Here is a 12,873-nt window from a genome sequence, read left to right as displayed (position 1 = left end):
GCACTATATTTTCATACTATGCAAATCAATCAAAATAGGTCTGGAGCCAACTTCAATCCCAGGCCATCAGTTTGGAAAAGTGAAAGCGAAAGTCACTATAGTCCATGGAATTCTCCAGGCCAGGATACTGAAGTGGGTAGCCTTTCCCTTCTCCAGGCGATCTCCTCAACCCAGGGATCAAACTCAGGTCTCCCACTTCACAGGTGGATTCTTTACCAGCTGAGCCCAAGAGAAGTGCAAGAATACTGGAGTGGGTAGCCTATCCCTTCTCCAGCAGATCTTCCCAACCGAAGAATCCAACCAGAGTCTCCTGCATTGCAGGCAGATTCTTTACCAACTGAGCTATCAGGGAAGCCCACATCAGTTTAGAACTTGCAGCGAAAATATTAACACCAGTAATAGCTGTGTCTTTGGATACATGTTGCATATGGATTCAGGAAGAGGTAACATAAAAATTCAAATTCCTATTGTGATTGAGTCAGTATTTTTCTCCCAAATTTCAACATTTTAAAATCAACTGTATATTTTTTATTTGCTTCAGATTCCTTATGTCTGCTATAACCCCTTTCCTTTTGGATCTTCTAATTAATTATCTTAAGTTGAAGAAGATTCTGAAGAAAGAGCTACTACCGTAAGAGTAAAAATTCCTTTCCCAATTATTCACTCAATAAATATTTAATAAGTGACTGCAATATGCACGTGATGCTGGGCGCTAGTTATATGGAGAGAATTAAGGCTGTCTAACAGTTTAGTTCAGAATGACAAATTTGAAAAGCTGTAAGTGCAATAATAGAAATCATGACAAAAGTATGATAAATTCCATCTGGAAGGATGAGGAGTTCTTCATGTATAAACCACTCAGGATGATCTCCCTGAGTCCACTATTGCAACCGCACTGCAAAAAAAAATGATCTCTAAAAACATAAGTCATCTATGTTATTCCTCTGTCTGAAACATTCCAATAGCTAACTAACCCAAATAGAATGAATTCTTCTAGATGCAAAGCTCTTCACACTCTGGCCTCTCCAAACTCTAACCTTATCTTTTGCCACTTCAAATTTTAAAAACTACTTTTTGGTGAAACTAGTCTTTTTTCTGTTTCTTGAAAACAGTTTTTTTGCCTTAGTACATTTGCGCTAATTGATCCCTCTTCCTGAAAAGTTTTTTCCCTGAATCTTCCCATGGGTTGGCTTCCTTTGGTCTTTTAGATATCAGCTTAAATGCAATCTCTTCAGAAGGACCCCTCCTGATAATTCAGTCTAAAGTAGCACTCTCACAAGGCCAGCTCACATGATTTGCATGGTCCAGTGCAAAGTGAAAATGCAGAGTGTCTTATTATAAAAGCAATGTAATAATGTTATTAATGTTAGTAAAAAATAAAAGCTTTTTCCTTTCTTCTGAGCTTTCCCACTCAACTTGTCATGGTTTTTCTTTTTTTTTTTAACTTAGTATTTAATGTTATTTTCCATAAAGAAAAATTAAAAATTTTAATTATTGGTAAAATTTACTATTCATCTTTATATTGTTTAATGCCAACTTTTAAGTATGAGTAGAAAAGCACTTAACTCATTTGTGGAATTATAAATTATACAATTCCTCTAAGATGGCAGAGATCTTTTCTGTTTTATTCACTAATGTATCTGTAGCTCCTACAACAGTGTCTGACATATAGTACAGGTCATTAAATGTTAGCTGAGTGACTATGTGACTTTGGGCAAGATGCTTCTTGTACGTATTTTCGGCCTTATGAAGTTGTTTTGTAGATTGAGAGCTTTGCATATCATATGTTAATCACAGCACTAACACAATAAGTGCACGATAAAGTTAGCTATAAAAAGAGCTACACACATATTTAATATACAATATAAATATATTTATAAATACAAATTGTTTTACAAAGCAGGTACTTATGCTCTAGCTGCACCCACCTAAGGTATATTTGGATGAAAGATACCTTCGAGCTTCCCAGGTGGTGCAGTGGTAAAGAATCTGCCTGCCAATGTAGGAGACGCAGGAGACTATGGGTCGGGAAGATCCCCTGGAGGAGGGCATGGCAACCCACTCCAGTATCCTGTAACTCACCAGGCTCCTCTGTCCAAGGAATTCTCCAGGCAAGAATACTGGAGTGGGTAGCCATTCACCTCTCCAGAGGATCTTCCCAACCCAGGGATTGAACCCAGGTCTCCTACACTGCAGGCAGATTCTTTACCAGCTGAGCTGGCAAAGAAGCTCAGCACACCCTAAACAAGCATCCAAAAGAAAGCTACAGCATGCACAAGAACAACCATCACCAGTTTTTTCCTTCTAGACTATCTACTCTGTTTTTTTTTGGTTTCCACATTCTAATCAGTCATTGAAAGTTATTTGCTTCTTCCTTTTTGCTTCTAGCAAAAACATTAAAAGAAATACTACAGATTACAACTCTATGTGCAAACAGCTAGCTTTGGAAGAGCATGCCCAGACAAATATCTCCTCAGAAATCTTTTTTGAAAAAAATCTTTAGAAGACTAATCCTTAACACCATAATCAGAAATACCAATTTTCCTTCAATGATTAAATTTTTTGTACATTGTCCCTATTAATAACAATGCTAAGCATGTATAGCGCTTTTTCACCATGCTAGTGCAATGTGTTAAGTGACTGACATACATTATTTCACTTGATTCAATGATTCTAGTAGATGGGTACAATTATCACTTCCATTTTGCATATGAGTAAACAGAAGCCTCCCCAAAAACCTCTATTAAAATCTTGTCCATGTGTCAGGCCCAACTCAAAAATTACCTCCTTCTTCAGACTTTTCCTGATTTCACTCCTCCTCTGGACCAGATGTATATTATTTTTCTTCTTCCAGATCTCCTTTGTACTTCATATATGTCTTTGTTGTTGTTGTAATCATTACTTTTTAACTCCTCAACTAAATCATAAATTCCTGATGGGTGGAGTTTGTGGAAAATTCTAGAATGCAGCCAATGCTTCCTTGTATAAATCAGTGATTACCAGAAGGACATGTATGCTTTCAGTACAGAACAAGTTTTCACTGTAGATCATCTGCTGCCCATTGGTAATGGTCCTCAGAGAGGCTGTGCCCTGACCATAGTGTCTATTAAAAGTGGCATGCAATCTATCAGGAAGGAAACCAGAGCACCTGAGCCGAGAAAATGTAAACAAGATTTCGTTAATTTTGGATACAGAGGACACTTTACAATTCTAGTTCACCTCTTTCATTTTACAGATAAGGAAACAGTTCCTGAGAGAATTATCACCACACCAGTTCCCCCTGTTCCCAACCCAAACACATATTACACAGTAAATTGCTAGCAGAGCTAAATGAAAATCCAAGCATCCAAGAACTCTCTGTTCTGGACTCTTTGGTCGTCACTCTTGGTTTCATTATACATTTTATTTTGGAGACTTAGAAAATTTCAGCCTAAATTACAAGTGTTTGCATATGAAGAATATATTATTGAAAAGTGACACAAGGAGATCTTAAATACCTATCATAGTAGTTTCTCTCATAATAAAAGCAGTTTAACATCTTGTAAATTTATTTTTAATGACTCACAACATCACTAAAAGATCAAACTTTTACCTGTATACACTTTTTTCATTTATGTTTATTTTAAATATTGGTGAGAATTATTTCTGGGTGGAAAACAAAGGTTTGAGTGATTTTTTTCTTTCTTTGTATCTTGCTTGAAAATTTAAAAATAAGATAAATCACTTTTTCAGAAACAGTGAAATTTTTCTTCTAAGAGAAAAAAATGGCAGGTAGGTAAACTTCTCTTTATTAAGAATAAACAATTAGATAGAGGTTATAATTCATTGTTTACACTTAAAATCAGAATTTGAAACCTAAAGTTGCATTTAAAGTCTTGGACCTGAATTCCAAATCTAAGAGAAATTCAAAGAATAAAGACTCTTCTCTCCAGTCTCTCCAGGGCTTGGACTTCTGTTGAGTTTTCAGCATATGTGTACTGCATGCAACTTGATTACCCCGAAGTACTGGCCCAGTTAATTGCATTCAAATGCAGATTACAGCTATTAAGTCATGCTGATCTTGAGCCAACATCTTGTGCCAAGCTAGTAAAAGGAGTGTGTTTTTTCTAACTGTGCAGGACAGAACTTGATAAGCCATTTGGATCATCATTCACTAAAACCTCATTCTTTGTGTGTGTGTGTGTGTTTTTTAATTTGGACATATAGAACTCAATCACCGAAAGATAATTTTATTAGTTTTTTTAATTGTAAACATTCCACTATTTACTAGCCCATCCTTTTTTACTTATTCATCAATACCACCAACCCCATATCTGTTGATTGAAATTACTGCCTTCATTTAACTTTTATTGGGGTACAGTTGCTTTGCAATGTTGTGTTAGTTTCTGCTGTACAATGAAGTGAATCAGCTATATGTATTATATACTCCCTCCCTCTTCAACCTCCTTCCACCACCACCACCCCATCCACCTAGGTTGCCACAGAGCACCAAGAACCCTGCACAATACAGCAGGTTCCCACTAGCTCTGTTTTACACATGACAGGCATGCACATCAATCTCAAATCGCCCAGTTCATCCCCCACCTTCCCCCTTGTCCACAGGTTTATTCTCTATGATCACATCTCTCCTCCTGCCCTACAAACAGGTTATTCTGTATCATTTTTCTAGATTCCACATACATGCGTTAATATATGATACTTGTTTTTCTGACTTCCTCCATTCCATATGACAGACTGTAGATCCATCCATGTCTCCACAAATGACCCAGTTCTGTTCTTTTTTATAGCTCTGTAATATTCTGTTGTAGATAGGTACCACATCTTCTTTATCCATTCATCTGTCAATGGACATTTAGATTTTTTTCCATACACTGGCTGTTGTAAATAGTGCTGCAATGAACATTATGAGGTGCTGTGTCTTTTGAATTAGCATTTTCCCAGGGTATTTTCATGGGTCATATGGTAGTTCTATTTTTATTTATTTATTTATTTTTAATTAATTAATCTGTTTTTGTAAGGAACCCTAATACTGTTCTCCATAATGACTGTATCAGTCTACATTCCCAACAATGCAGGAGCATTCCCTTTTCTACATACCCTCTCCAGCATTTACTGTTGGTAGATTATTTTCTCTTTTCTAAACATTTTCTTTTCTTGTTACCTCTACATGGATATTTTTCAAATTCTCATGGTTCTGAATACCCTGAAACCAAAAGATTAATGGAGTTCTGGGTTTTTGTCCTTAATCTATTTTTAAAAGACCTAGATCAATTAAAAATATGAAGTTAAAGTTAATTATAATTTATAGCTATATGGTAAATATTTTATCAACTTTTGCAAAAAACATATGCTTAGATTTATCTCAATAAAAGTATCCATTTGGTAGAATCAGTGCTTTTTAAGGGAAAACACACAAGTTAAATGTCAAGAAACTTTACCTAAATCAATATCAACTCTGTTTTTATTTCCTCGATTTGATCAGTTATTTCACAGTAGACTCCACCAAGAAAAGCCTCCCAGACAGGAGAAACTGGTGACATTTGTATTTATTTTATGATCCCAAGCCACCTCTTCAATTTTTGCAGAAGTGCAAAAGGGAGAAATTATTTCAGTTAGGAAAATTGTTGTTAAACTTTCTTTTTAGCCAAAAGTAAGAATTTAAAGGACTTCTTTCTACTTCTGACTTTGGCAACAGAGATATGTACACAGTAAGATGTCAATGGACAGTAAATTAGCAGCAAGTTAATGTCAGCCCCTAAGTATATTTGCTTTTGTATACACCATAAAAAGGTTTGTTTCAATATCAAAAGAAATAACATGGATAGGATCTGGAAAGCAGAGGAGTTTAGACTAATGAAAGTAGAATATAAGATGACATTTAAATTTGTATGACAAGATTTAATATAATTATATACTTATTAATATAATTTATTGCCACCCTGCTTATTTAACTTATATGCAGAGTACATCATGCAAAATGCCAGGCTGGACAAAGCACAAGTTGGAATCAAGATTGCCAGGAGAAATATCAATAACCACAGATATGCAGATGAAACCACCCTTATGCCAGAAAGCAAAGAAGAACTAAAGAGCCTCTTGATGAAAGTGAAAGAGGAGAGTGAAAAAGTTGGCTTAAAACTCAACATTCAGAAAACTAACATCATGGCATCTGGTCCCATCACTTCATGGCAAATAGAAGGGGAAACAATAGAAAGTAACAGGCTTTATTTTCTTGGGCTCCAAAATCACTGCAGATGGTGACTGCAGCCATAAAATTAACAGATGCTTGCTCTTTGAAAGAAAAGCTATAAGAAACCTAGACAGCATGTTAAAAAGCAGAGACATTACTTTGCTGACAAAGGTTCATCTACTCAAAGCTGTGGTTTATCCAGTAGTCATGTATGGATGTGAGAGTTGGACTATAAAGAAAGCTGAGCGCCGAAGAATTGATGCTTTTGAACTGTGGTGTTGGAGAAGACTCTTTTGAGAGTCCTTTGGACTGCAAGGAGATCAAACTAGTCAATCCTGAAGATCAGTCCTGAATATTCATTGGGAGGACTGATGCTGAAGCTGCAACTTCAGCTTTGGCCGCCTGATGAGAAGAGCTGACTCATTAGAAAAGACCCTGTTGCTGGGAAAGATTGAAAGGCAGGAGGAAAAGGAGATGACAGAGGATGAGATGGTTGTATGGCATCACCGACTCAATGTACATGAGTTTGCACAAGCTCGGAGAGTTGGTGATGGACAGGGAAGCCTCGTATGCTACAGTCCATGGGGTCGCAAAGAGTCAAACATGACTGAGCAACTGAACTGACTGCACTGAATAAGACAGAAGCAGTATTTAAAATATATAAAATAAAATTTGAAAAATCATTATGAGTCTGATCCAAGTCTGTGAGATGAATTTGGGAGGCTCACTCAGGCAACCATATCATACTAAATAAATTATGATATGGTAAGGGCCTAAACTAGGCATCTTAATAAACTATGGTGAAAATGCAGAAGTAATACTTAGAATTGAAAGACATCCTTAGGGAAGAATCAATAGGAATTAGCAATATTGAGAAATAAAAGGGAATTTGATATTAAACTTCAAGCATAGGCAAGAAAAAGACTGGATAAAGAGACCACCAAAAAGATGCATCAACTGGAGAGAACAAGGGAGATATGTCAATTTTCCAGTAGTCATGTACAGATGTGAGAGCTGGACAATGAAAAAGGCTGAGCGCCGAAGAACTGGTGCTTTCAGACTATGGTGCTGGAGAAGACTCGAGAGTCCCTTGGATATCAAGGAGATCAATCCAGTGAATCCTAAAGGAAATCCACCCCAAATATTCACTGGAAGGACTGATGCTGAAGTTGAAGCTCCAATACTTTGGCCACCTAATTCAAAGAGCCGACTCATTGGAAAAGACCCTGATGCTGGGAGAGAGTGAAGGCAGGAGGAGAAGGGGATGCAGAGGATGAGATGGTTGGATGGCATCATTGACTCAATGGACATGAGTCTGAGCAAACTCCAGGAGAGAGTGAAGGACAGGAAAGCCTGGCGTGCTGCAGTTCATGGGGTCACGGAGTCGAACACGACTGAGCGACTGAACAACAAGAGAGTCCTTCAATCAAATACTGTGAATTTATAAAGTAGTTTTAAAATATCATTAAATGCAGATGTCAATGAAAAATTAATTGTCTTAGAAATGGAAAATTTTATTTAAGCCAACCTCAGTATTATAACTCAGGAGACAGTCTTGAAGAGAGCTCTGAGAATTGTTCTGAAGAGGTAAAGCAAAGGCCAGTGTATATGTAATTTTTGTGAAAGGAATATGTGCAATCATGGAGTCACAAAGAGTCATACACGACTGAGCAACTGAAATGAACTGAACTGAATGTGCAGTCAAGCACATATCTTGGTAGAAGGTCACTCTTATTTGAAAGGAACATTCATGTTAGTTAATGGTTTTAGTGCTTTTCTAAGTATTGGGAAGAGGCACGATCAAAATTTTTCTCTGGAAAATATCTATCTGAGGGCCAGTTCTGTCATTTTTCACAGAGCACAGAGTGTCTCATCTTGATCTTCACTCTGAATTCCTTTCAGGATGTATTATAGGTCAGCAACTGCAGTGGCTAATGACTGGATTCTCGTAGAACTGGATGATGGGCAACATTCTTTGCTTTACATTCCCCTCCCTTTTTATCTTAATTTCGATCAAACTTTAGGAGACATCTCACGACCAATTTGTCCCAAGGCACTAAGAATACTACTACTACTACTACTGCTACTACTACTACTACTGCTACTACTACTACTACTACTACTAAGTCGCTTCAGTCGTGTCCGACTCTGTGCGACCCCATAGACAGCAGCCCACCAGGCTCCCCCGTCCCTGGGATTCTCCAGGCAAGAACACTGGAGTGGGTTGCCATTTCCTTCTCCAATGCATGAAAGTGAAAGGTGAAAGTAAAGTCGCTCAGTCGTGTCCGACTCTTAGCTACCCACGGACTGCAGCCCACCAGGCTCCTCCGTCCATGGGATTTTCCAGGCAAGAGTACTGGAGTGGGGTGCCATCGCCTTCTCTGAAGGCACTAAGAATGCTCATTCTCAAATCAGGGAAGAATTTCATTGATAGGACACTCAATGTTCTATTCCTGGACTAGGCCATATTGTGTGCATGCTTATTCTTTGCGATCCCATGGACTGTAGCCTGCCGGGCTCCCACCTTTATAACATTGAGAAAGGAACGTCACCTTCTGAGGAATTACATGGCTGGCACCAGAAGTAGAAAAAGTTATCTTTATGGTTGAGAAGGTATTTCTGCCATTGGGGAGGTCTGGTTAACACATAATACAGAATCACAATGCACATTAGAAGGGAGGGAAAGAACAAAAGACAAAGACAATGTTTTATGTTTAAATTTTTCTTGCCTTGCCTTAATATTTGAGTTTTTATTTCATCCTAGGTAGCTGAGATAATAATTGCAGTGTTATTAATAATTGGGTGGAAGGAAGAGAGAGCTCATCTGGCAGAAGAAAGCAGAAAGAAAAAGTGAATAGTAGAAGACTTGGGATGAAGCAATAAGACAAAAATAAAGGTGGAGACAATGTTAAATGGTGGGTAGAACACAAGCATAAAGGCAATGGAGATACAAAGGCAAAGAGAACAGAGGAACAATCAATGGATCCATCAGATCAACACAGCTAGTTGTAAACATAGAGGGTAGCTTTAGAAGGACAGGGGAATGGAGAGCTAGGTGTCCAGGGAGCTAAGGATTATTGATAGGAAGGCAAGAGGACAATTATTCCCTTGAGGAGTTTGTAATGAAGATAAAAAAGAATTTGTACTAAATTTTATTTCTACTTATAAGTCATTAAATCAATTGAAAAAGTGTTTTAGTGCTTAACTGACATCATATTTAAAACTACTTTCATTAGCTTATCTCCGTTTTAACCCTTATGTCTTTGGCCAAATTCTGCCCAATCTTGAAAGTGTTCTGAGGCTCTTCTTTATACCTTCACACTTAAATTAGATCAAAGAGACCCCTTGTATATATTCACATTGAACATGGGCATTATTAAAGTTACTAATTTTCTCTGAATTTATCTGTTTAACAGTGTTTCTCCCACTAGATTGTAAGCTCACTATATTTATATCTCCAAACAATAAATATTATTTGATACTTAGTAAATGTTCATAGATGACTAAAAGTCCTCCTTTATTGTTCTTGAATTCCAAATAGCAATTAATAGTTGACTGTGCTCTTTTATTCCTGAGATACTTGCTACATTTAAACCAGTAATTCAGGTGACTGTACTTGGGACTTCTTTGCAGGCCTTCACTTCCCAGTTTGTAAGGTTTGAAACTCGCAAGTCTTGGTCCAGGGTCATTTTCTCTTTCCTTTTAATACTTTGCTGCTGCTGCTGCTGCTGCTGCTAAGTCGCTTCAGTCGTGTCCGACTCTGTGCGACCCCATGGACGGCAGCTCACCAGGCTCCGCCGTCCCTAGGATTCTCCAGGCAAGAATGCTGGAGTGGGTTGCCATTTCCTTCTCCAATGCATGAAAGGGAAAAGTGAAAGTGAAGTTGCTCAGTCGTGTCCGACTCTTAGCGACCCCATGGACTGTAGCCTACCAGGCTCCTCCATCCATGGGATTTTCCAGGCACGAGTACTGGAGTGGGGTGCCATCGCCTTCTCCTTTTAATACTTTACTCCACTGCTTAAATTCAATCTGTATGGTGATTACTACCCATTCATGCAACCATTTATTCAGTAACTATGTTTTGAGTATCTATAGTGTGTAAACCAGTTTTAAACTTTAAGTATTTAAGTTTTAAGTACAACATAAAACAAAATGCGCAAAAGTTTTGCCTTCATGCAGCTTGCATTTTTAGAAGAGAGAAAGTCAATAAGCAATATAAACACAATATAATACATATTTAATGATGGTTAATGCTATACCATAAAAAGGAGTATACAGAACGCATGGGTGATGGTAATGTTTTGTATTTTAAGGAAAATAATCAGGAAGAATTTCAATAAAAGGATGACATTGAGTAAAGACCTGAAAAGAAGTGAAAGGATGAGCCATGAGGAAACTAGAATAACATCCCTGGTAGCTGCTGCTGCTAAGTCGCTTCAGTCGTGTCCGACTCTGTGCGACCCCATAGACAGCAGCCCACCAGGCTCCACCGTCCCTGGGATTCTCCAGGCAAGAATACTGGAGTGGGTTGCCATTTCCTTCTCCAATGCATGAAAGGGAAAAAGGAAAGTGAAGTCGCTCAGTCGTGTCCGACTCTTAGCGACCCCATGGACTGTAGCCTACCAGGCTCCTCCGTCCGTGGGATTTTCCAGGCAAGAGTACTGGAGTGGGATGCCATTGCCTTCTCCGAGGGAACAGTAAATGCAAAGACCTGCAGGTGAAAACACATCTGATGTTTGTTTAAGGAGCAATGAAGAGGCCAATATGACTGGAGCCAGGAAGAAGAATGGGAAATGAGATTACAGAAGTGGAGGAGGGTGATAGTACAAGGTAGAAAAGGCCAAAGTGTCATCAAATTATCATGCAAGGTAGATCTTGTATTGCCACTGAAATCAAGGAGTGAGATAGAATGCCATTGCATCACACTGAGCTAAGCGATGACATAACTCACTATGTTCTAATAGAGTCACTATGAACAGTGGGTTGAAAATAAACTGAGAGAAGCTAGCAATAGAATGTGGGAGATGTTTAGGTAGCTATTGCTGTAATCTAAGCAGGAGATGGTCTGACCAGTACCAGTAAAGGGAGTGAGAACTGGTCAGATTCTGGAGATATACACACACACACACACACACACACACACACGAATGTGTGTTTCATTTATAGTTTTTCATTTTGAAATAATTTTGGGCCTAAAAAGAGTTGCAAAAGTAGAACAAAGAGTTCCCTTATGTTCAGCTCCCTTAATATAATAACATATATAAATATCCCTGTAGATCAGGAGGAGAAAGAGGAGGAGGAGAAGGGGATGACAGAGGATGAGATGGTTGGATGGCATCACCGACTCAATGGACATGCTGCTGCTGCTGCTGCTGCTAAGCCACTTCAGTCGTGTCTGACTCTGTGCAACGCCATAGATGGCAGCCCACCAGGCTCCCCCGTCCCTGGGATTCTCCAGGCAAGAACACTAGAGTGGGTTGCCATTTCCTTCTCCAATGCGTGAAAGAGAAAAGTGAAAGGGAAGTCGCTCAGTCGTGTCCGACTCTCAGCGACCCCATGGACTGCAGCCTACCAGGCTGCTCCGTCCATGGGATTCTCCAGGCAAGAGTACTGGAGTGGGCTGCCATTGCCTTCTCCGTTTAAGTAAACTCCGGGAGTTGGAGTTAGACAGAGAAGCCTGGCGTGCTGCAGTCCATGGGATCGCAAAGAATTGGACATGACTGAGCAACTGAACTGAACTGATAAATGTCCCATAATTATCAAACCAGGGTATCAACATTGTTACATACTGGAAATAGTCTTTTTAAAATAAGTTAGGGAGAACAAGATGGCGGAGGAGTCGGTGGACGTGGAGTACATCTCTCTCCATGGATATATCAAAAATACACCTTCAGACACAGAAGTGCATGCAGAACACCAGCTGAGAACGGACAGGAGTAATTGACCAGTGGAAACGAATATATAGAACCACGCAAAACTCAGTAGGATGAAGGAACTAGGGAGGAAAACAGGAGTGTTAGTAGGATTGGGCCTGCCCTCAGCGGATGGGGGAACTGAAGCAGGGGTCCGATCCTCACATTGGGGCAATTGTCTGAGTCAAAGGAGAAACATTTAAGGCTGGGAGTGAAACAGCTGATCTCTGTAAGCCTCAATGGAATGAGAATCAGACAGTCCTTGCTGCAGCCATATATACCCTGAACAGGGATGCAGGTCCTCTGGAAGGCGCAGCAGCTAGGAGCTGGAATTTAGGGATTGTGGAGGAATCCCAGGGAGAGGACTGCTGTTGACTGTGGAGACACAGATCGAGGGGATGTGAGGGAGGAGATTGTGGTGTGAAATGCCTGTGGAGGAAAGCCGGGGAGCCATGGACGAAAGGTATTACTGCTAAGTCACATGTAGGGGGTGGAACCATCACCATATCCTCTGTCTCCCCACACAGCAGCATTGGCAGCTAAACAATAGAGAGGCTGGCCCATCAACACCTGACACACTGAACACAACCAAGGGTGCTCCTTTAAGTAACTGATGCGTGGAACTACAGAGTAGGACCCTAGTCAGGGTACCCCATTAACTGCCTGACACGCCAATCTACAGAGTAGGACCCCAGTTGGCCGGGGGGGGGGGGGGGCCCTCTATGTGCCTGATGAACCGAACAACAGAGAAAGACCTCAGGAAAGGGAACC

This window comes from Giraffa tippelskirchi, chromosome 4 (genome assembly GCF_054371585.1).
Source record: "Giraffa tippelskirchi isolate mGirTip1 chromosome 4, T2T-mGirTip1v1.2.pri, whole genome shotgun sequence".
NCBI lineage: Eukaryota > Metazoa > Chordata > Mammalia > Artiodactyla > Giraffidae > Giraffa > Giraffa tippelskirchi.
Note: the sequence above shows the minus strand (reverse complement) of the source record.